Raw genomic sequence first — 8,633 nt, 5'->3', positions numbered from 1 at the left:
ATATTCAATGGAGTGGCAATTTTAATTGGCCAAATTTCAATATTGTTGTGTCTCACGGAATAGAAAGGCCCTATGAGAGGGAGAGACAAGGTGGGGACATCTGGTCAGTGAAGCAGTCAGAACATACGACACTTGTGGATTAAATTGACTTCCTTATATGGGTGCAGTTTATGGCACCCCATAACAATTACAATAGTAACATCAAAGATTGCTGATCACAGGTCATCATAACAGATAATAATAATGAAAAAGTTTGAAAAATTGTGAGAATTATCAAAATGTAACACAGAGACACAAAGTAAGCATATGCTGTTGGAGAAATGTCACCAATAGACTTGTTTGATGCAGGGTTGTCACAAACCATCAATCTGTAAAAAAAAAATATACCTGCAAACTGCAATAAAACAAAGCACAATAAAACGAGGTATGCCTGTATTGCTTTTATGATGTAGAAAAATATTTGTAAATTAAGGAAAGTTTATTCACAACAAAATGAATAGTTTCCAGAGCACAGAAATGGTGAAGTAGAAGTAAGATTGAACAAAGTAAGGTGAAGAAGAGAAGAAATAATAAGGCAACAAGAATATCAGGTGCAGGTCATTGGGAAATGAGCTGGAATAATAATGGACAATACACTGTTAATACTGAATAAAAGGGAAGTACACAGACCTAATCAGTACTAGCTACAATGATTGGTGGGCTATGTTAGGAAATGATCTTCTTTAACTCATCCTTACAAACTAGAGTCCTTGAGAGCATGGTAGTCAGTCCAGCTGGACCCTAGTTCAGATGCCAAAACTTCAAAAATGGCTCATAGGGCTGGGACCAGTGGCTCAATCCCATAATCCCAGCATTTTGGGAGGCCGAAGTAGGCAGATCACTTGAGGTCAGGAGTTCATGACTAGCCTGGCCAACATGGTGAAACCCAGCCTCTACAAAAAAATACAAAAATTTGCCAGGCTTGGTGGCGTGTGCCTGTAAACCCAGCTACTTGGCAGGCTGAGACAGGAGAACTGCTTGAATCAGGAGGTTGCTGTGAGCCGAGATTGTGCCACTGCACTCCAGCCTGGGTGACAAAATGAGACCTTGTCTCAAAAAAAAAAAAAAAAAAAAGAATATAGGAAACTGTTAGCAAATTCAAGCTGCTGGCAAGCATTTGTCCTCTGTCTCTAAAGGGAAGAAGTGCAAAGACATTTGTCAAAGGCTCTGTAGAAAAGGTAGGTTGAAGAATAGGGAAAAATAATGCAATCTACCACATCTGCCTCATTTTTCTCTCTCCCCCCAACACTAGAATGTAAACACCATTAACAGGACTGGGTGTGCTATATACATTGCCATTTCCCCAGCATCTATAACAGAATCCATTACAACCATCAAACAATATTTTCAAATGCATGATATGATCTTGCAAGTGAGCTGGATTATCAACCTGTGAAAATGAATCAAAACTTAAACTTGTAGTTTTAAAAATACAACAGTTAAATAAACCTCAATTTTTGGATTACTTTGAAAAGTAGGATTTTAGGGTAAAATGTCTGTTGGTTAACATGGAAGAGAGTCTAAAAATTGAAGTTTTGATACTGAACACAGACTAGTTTCTATAGCAATGAAGCAGCCTCAATTCAAGGTTTTATGATTTCAAATTAAAAAGGGCAAACATCATATTGTCATATTTTACATATAAGTGGTCAGCACTAAACACATAAAAAGATAAATAAACATATCCACAACTTATAAGCATTTATAACATATTAACCAGAAGAAGCAGCTTTCTGCTCATGCCCTTGGTATTAATCATTATGGCCATTGTCTTACATTTTATTGATTACATTTTATAGCCTTCTTATGAGGGAAGGATTTTATGGTTTTCACTGCTCTTGGAAAATAATACAGCTTATGTCCACAGTGACAAGACCAACATAAATCTACCAGATGCTTGGTTGTGGTTTTTAAGACATGGGTTTAAAGAATCTATATAGTTTTAATTTAGTATGCCTCTTCAATGCAGTATCTGTGAAACATAGTAAAGTGCTTTTTTGTTGCTCTTATACATAGATTTTATGTGTAGTTCTGTTATAATATTTATTTTATAAATAATGTTCTGTTATGACATTTATTAAGTGTTTACTATATCATGGGCATGCTTTTAGGTATGCTACATATATGTTTTATAAATTTTCATGCTGACACTGAAAAAATACTATACTTTCCTCTTTTAATAGATATAGACACTGAAGGAGAGGGTTTAATTAAGTTGCAAATGATTTACATGTCCATCATTTATTCACTCATTTAACAAGGATTATTGAATATCCCTTTTTGTTAGGTATTATGATAGAGATTGGGAAGAAAGATGTAAATAAGCAGACAAGTTTCTGTATCTTGGAATACTTAAATATTTGTGATAAAGAAAATACATGAAAACAAACAGCAACAATAAAGAAGATAACTTCCTCTACTGATATCTCTATGAAAAACAAATTAAATTTAATGATAAATATAGTAAATATGGCTATAGATTGTGGCTTTAGGTAGGAGAGTCAAGGAATGTTTAACAAAATGAAAGTTGAGTTGAAGCTAAGTGGAACTGAATCTGCTAAGACAAATTAGGCATAGAAGTTGTAGGGAAAGAGGCCGGGCACGGTGGCTCAAGCCTGTAATCCCAGCACTTTGGGAGGCCGAGACGGGCGGATCACTAGGTCAGGAGATCGAGACCATCCTGGCTAACACGGTGAAACCCCGTCTCTACTTAAAAATACAAAAAACTAGCCGGGTGAGGTGGCGGGCGCCTGTAGTCCCAGCTACTCAGGAGGCTGAGACAGGAGAATGGCCTGAACCCGGGAGGCGGAGCTTGCAGTGAGCTGAGATCCGGCCACTGCACTCCAGCCTGGGCGACAGAGCGAGACTCCGTCTCAAAAAAAAAAAAAAAAAAAAAAAAGAAGTTGTAGGGAAAGAGACTTCCAGCCAGGGTGAAGAGTGAGCAGGAACAGAAAGGAGACCAGTATATATACTGCAGCATAGTGCATGAGAGACAACAACAAAAAGAGGGCAATCAAGTAAACCCAGGTCCTCTCACTATGGAGCCTGCTTTCTTATGTAATAATTAAGATTTTGAATATTTTCAGCCATAGAGTATTCCCAGATTGAAAATGAACTGCAAGGCCAAGGTAGCTGTCCCAAAGTGTGAAATCTCTGGGAACTCTCCAGCGTTCTTAAAACTCACATAAATTTTACATTCTATTTCCAATATATATTTAATTTATCGTGAGAATAATACCCCCTTCCTCTTAAAAATTTGGATTTCTTGGAAGATGAGCCATATTTCTTCTGAGACTCTGCAGGGAACTACCTGGAGCACTTCTGAGCATACCTGAATGTATATAGTGTGGGGAAAAGAAAGAAAGACCAGACTGTTACTGTGTCTATATACAAAGAAGTAGACATAAGAGACTCCATTTTGTTCTGTATTTGAGATGCTGTTAATCTGTGACCCTACCCCCAACTTTGTCCTTGCAAGAGACATGTGCTGTGGTGACTCAAGGTTTAAAGGATTTTGGGCTGTGCAGGGTGTGCTTTGTTAAACAAGTGCCTGAAGGCAGCTTGCTGGTTAAAAGTCATCACCATTCTCTTAATCTCAAGTACACAGGGACACGTACACTGCCAAAGGTCGCAGGCACCTCTGCCTAGGAAAGCTAGGTATTGTCCAAGGTTTCTCCCCATGTGATAGTCTGAAATATGGCCTCGTGGGAAGGGAAAGACCTGATCGTCCCCAAGCCTGACACCCGTGAAGGGTCTGTGCTGAGGAGGACCAGTACAAGAGGAAAGAAGGCCTCTTGGCAGTTGTTGGCAGTTGAGATAGAGAAAAGCATCTGTCTCCTGCCCGTCCCTGGGCAATGGAACATCTCCGTGTAAAACCCGATTGTATGTTCTGTTTATTGAGAAAGGAGAAAACCGCCTTAGGGCGAAAGGTGGGACTTGCTAGCGCAATGCTGTTCTTCATGCACTAAAAAGGTTTATGAAGATGTTTGCATATGCATATCAAGGCACAGCACTTTTCCTTAAACTTATGTCACAGAGATCTTTATTCATATGTCTTACTGCTGACCTTCTCCCTACAATGATCCTATTATCCTGCTACTTCCCTTTTTTCTAAGATGGCAAAGATAATTATCAATAAATACTAAGGGAACTCAGAGACCGGTGCCAGCGTGGGTCTTCTGTATGCTGAGTGCCGGTCCCCTGGGCCCACTTTTTCTTTCTCTATACTTTGTCTCTGTGTCTCATTTCTTTTCTCAAGTCTCTCGTTCCACCTAACGAGAAACGCCCACAGGTGTGGAGGGGCAGGCCACCCCTTCATATAGGATACATGTTGAGAAGCACAATTACCATAGCTCATGGTAAGAACTGGGTAAATGCTTAATGAACAAATGAATGAACTTAGTCCGTGTGTTACTCTCTTCTGAGCACATGAAGTGTCACACTATAGCCTTAAAAATCTTGTTGGGAGGTAGCAAAGAATAGTGTTAAATATGCATATGAATTTTTTATTTAGGTTTGTTTAGGTTTGAATTTTGACTAGCATTTGCTAGTATGTGGTCTAGGACAGATTATTTAAATTCTATGTGCCCAAATTTCCTCACCCGTAATAGTTGGGATAATAAAATACTGTAGTACCTTTGAGGAATGAGGATTGTGTAAGGAACTTAGCATGGCACATAGGATATTGTATGAAGCAATGTTAGGTACTACAGATGGAATTGGAAAATCTCATCATCTGCTAGTAACCAGAGAGGAGCTGCTTTCAAGGACACATGGATGAGTATTTGGAGACTGAAAAGAGTTAAACTCAGACAATGCTTACGTCTGGGAGTGATATCAGGGGACAATATTAAACTATAGTGTCTTAATATAGCAGAGCCTGGTCATAGTAGGCTTTTGAACATGTATTGAATTAGTTAATCAGCAAATAAAGGAATGACCTGTAGCATGGTGTGTCACATGTAACTGGAACATGAAATAGTTGTTACAATACTATTTTAATTCATTCTGTTTTTTGTAACATATAGGGATTTCAATTTTATCTTAACATAACATCACTGCCAAAAGTATTTCATAGCCAAATATTTTAAAGATATCATGGATATGTATGGATATACTAAAATCTGTGATGACAGTACTCTCACCCTGCATATTTCAAACTATCTATGTAATATCACTGAATGCAGAGATGGAAAAAGACAAACAGAATTAGCTCTTTTGAGCTGTTGTGAACCAACTACAGCAAACCACCACTTTATTCTATCAGGATTTTCTACATGTATATGGTGACCTAAACTCCTCCCATCTTTTGTTACACAGCCTGCCTGTTAGCAAAGTGTGAAAATGTTTTGCAAGGTATCTGCCTTATGTTGTATTGCTTTTTATACATTTTCTTGAGTGGGCAACAAGGAAAAATGTTATGGTGCATGCACACTTCCTGGGGACAGTATTTCAGGTCCGTGAAATTGTTCTATCATGTGTATCACACATAAAATGCATTGAAACCTGATGGTGTAAGAGGAGGCCAATCTAATTTGATCCTCTTTTTTGAAGACACAGAGACTTGCTCATGCCAGTGCCCAGAGAAGATGAAGTCCTAAGAGTTTGACTAACTTGTCCTAACTGAAGTTTCTATGACACTGAGACAGACAGAAAACTGCCATGTCTGCATGACTAGAATAGAAAATATTCTTTTACTAGAAAGCAAAAATGAACCATAAGCTACCAATTAACACTATAAAGTTAAGCAACAGATGCTGAAAGTCCACTGATCGTCTTTTTTTTTTGTTTTTTTTTTTTGAGTTAATAACTCTATACTTTAACTGGATCAAAACAAGACCTGATGCTTCCATTTCACTTTAGGGATGGTCTTACCAATGACACTGTTGGTTAAAGTTGTCTTTACCCATGTAACTAACAGTGGAATGGATCCTGCCAGAAATTGCTTCTGTTTTCTTTTTCAGTGATCCCATGACTGATCACACTGATTCCCCAAACATCACTGCACTATTTCTTTATGTCTTTTTATATTTTTAGTCAACTTATAATCTAATCCTAGGTGCTAAAGTATTCTCTCTCAGAGTTACTGAATATCTCTGTTACCTGGGGGTCCTTGTTCCCAGATCATCCCAAGATGATCGCTGGCCACTTCCAAAATGGCAGCAGGCCACTTCCAAGATGGTGGCAAGCCTCGTGTTCTCTGACCTGGAGTTCTTGGCCTCACGGATTCCAAGGAATGGAATCTTGGGCCATGCGGTCAGTGTTATAGCTCTGTTAGAAGCCATGGGTCATGGAAGAGAACCGTGGAACCCAGTGACTAGTGTTCAGCTTGATTAGGACAAACCCAGGCACTTAGCCATGCAGGAACAATGGCAATCCTTTAGCCTGATCAAGAGTGGCAATGGGCGCCTCACGGGATCAGGAGCACAGCAGGCACCCTGCCAGATCTGGAGGGATGGAAGTCAGTGGTGGGTCTATGATGGCAGCAAACAGCAGTGGTGGACAGCCAGCAAAAGCTCAGTTCGAGCCTTAACAAACATGGCCCAGAAGAGAGTGCAGTTGCAAGATTTAATAGAGTTAAAACAGAGCTCCCATATAAAGGGAGGGGACCCAAAGAGGGTAGCCGTTACTGGCTCAAATGCCTGGGTTTATATCCTGATCATTGTCCCTCCTGTTGTGCTCTCAGGTGATAGATGATTGGCTATTTCTTTACCTCCTGTTTTAGCCTAATTAGCATTTTAGTGAGCTCTCTTTACTATCTGACTGGTCGGGTGTGAGCTAAGTTGCAAGCCCCGTGTTTAAAGGTGTATGCCATCACCTTCCCAGCTAGGCTTAGGAATTCTTAGCCTAGGGAATCCAGCTAGTACTGTCTATCATCTCCACTCTGATCCACATTATACAAGTTGGCCCTTGAACAACACAGGTGCAAATAGTGCAGGTTCACTTACACACAGATTTTCTCCTGCCTCTGCCACTCCTGAGACACCAAAACCAACTCCTCTTTCTTCTCTTTCTCAGCCCACTCAACATGAAAATTATGAGGATGAATACCTTTAGGATGATTCACTTAAATATATTTTGCTGGGCACAGTGACTCACACTGGTAATCCTAGCTATTCAGGAGGCTGAGTCAGGAGGATCTCTTGAGTTCAACACCAGTCCGGGCAACATAGTGAGACTGCATCTCTCTAAAAAAAAAAAAAAAAAAAAAAAAAAAAAAAAAAAACCACACACACACACACAAAACAAAAACAAAAACAAAAAAGAACCTTTAAAAATTAACTGGAAATGATGATGTGTGTCTGTGTCCCAGCTGCTTAGGAGGCTGAGGCAGGAGAATCCCTTGAGCCCAAGAATTTGAGGTTGCAGTGAACTGTGATTACACCACTGCGCTACAGCCTGGGCAACAGAGTGAAAAACCTGTCTCTTAAATTTTTTTTTCTTTTTCTTATGATTTTCTTAATATCTTTTTTACTCTAGCTTACTTTATTATAAAAATACAATATATAATATAATGTACAAAATATGTATTGATTGTTTTCATTATCAATAAAGCTTCTGATCAATAGTAGGCTATAAGTAGCTAACCTTTTTGAGGAGTCAATAGTTATACATGAATTTTCAACTGCATAGGGTGTCAGCCTCCTTGACTCTCATGTTATCTAAAGGTCGAATTTATTTTATTCCCACAAATTCACTGTCAGATGATTATCTTTTCCCCCAGTTTCCAAGCTGTTGTGGGCAACTCACTGTTGCTAAATTTGTAGCAATGTAGCGTTGCTACAAAGTTAGTAACAAATATAATATTGGAAGGAGTTTGGTTCAGGGTTTTATTTATGCATCCCAAAATACTAACTGTTCCTTTACTATATGCCGTATTTTGTGTGGGACATTGGGAATACAATTATCAGCAAGACAAATGATCCCAGATCTCATGCACATATAGACCCACTAGTTTTACAACTTACTAGCTGTCTAAATGTGCAAATCAGTTCATCTCTTTAAGCCTTGGTTTCCTAGGCTGTAAAAATGAGTATAATATTTACCTTGCAAAGTATATTGGGGAAATAATAAAAAACAAAATCTTCCCTCAACCCAAAGATCCTCTGTACAAAGGTAGTACAGAAAGAAAATAGTTTTATTATTAATTGAACATTAATCCAGAATGTGATTTTTCTTCATAAGAAATCCACCGAGAAGCTACAAAGACAGGAAGAACTCTCACCGTTTTCTATAGCCAAGCAGGTACAACCTATTACATACATGTTCACATGATAAAGAACTCGTTCTCAAATAAGAGGATTTGACAGTACCATTTGTCACACATAGTTCATCCTAATTTTACCTAATAATTGAGGTGACCATCTGAGTTAGTTAATTGGCTTTGGCCATAGCAAAAACAAACTTCTCATAACTTTCTGAGATGAACTAGTTTTACAACTTGAAGCAAGGTGCCCAGGGAATTTAGGCTGTTATTCTCTCACGGCCACTGGGAGATACGGGTTCTATTTCTCTTGATGGTTACATTTCAAAGAGATAGTTTTCAGGTGTTTGAGAAAGACATTCCTGGGTCATTAAGTTGACAAAAGCCTATC

Source organism: Macaca fascicularis, chromosome 1 (genome assembly GCF_037993035.2).
Source record: "Macaca fascicularis isolate 582-1 chromosome 1, T2T-MFA8v1.1".
NCBI lineage: Eukaryota > Metazoa > Chordata > Mammalia > Primates > Cercopithecidae > Macaca > Macaca fascicularis.
The sequence above is the reverse complement of the archived record's forward strand: the minus strand, read 5'-3'. Positions refer to the sequence as shown.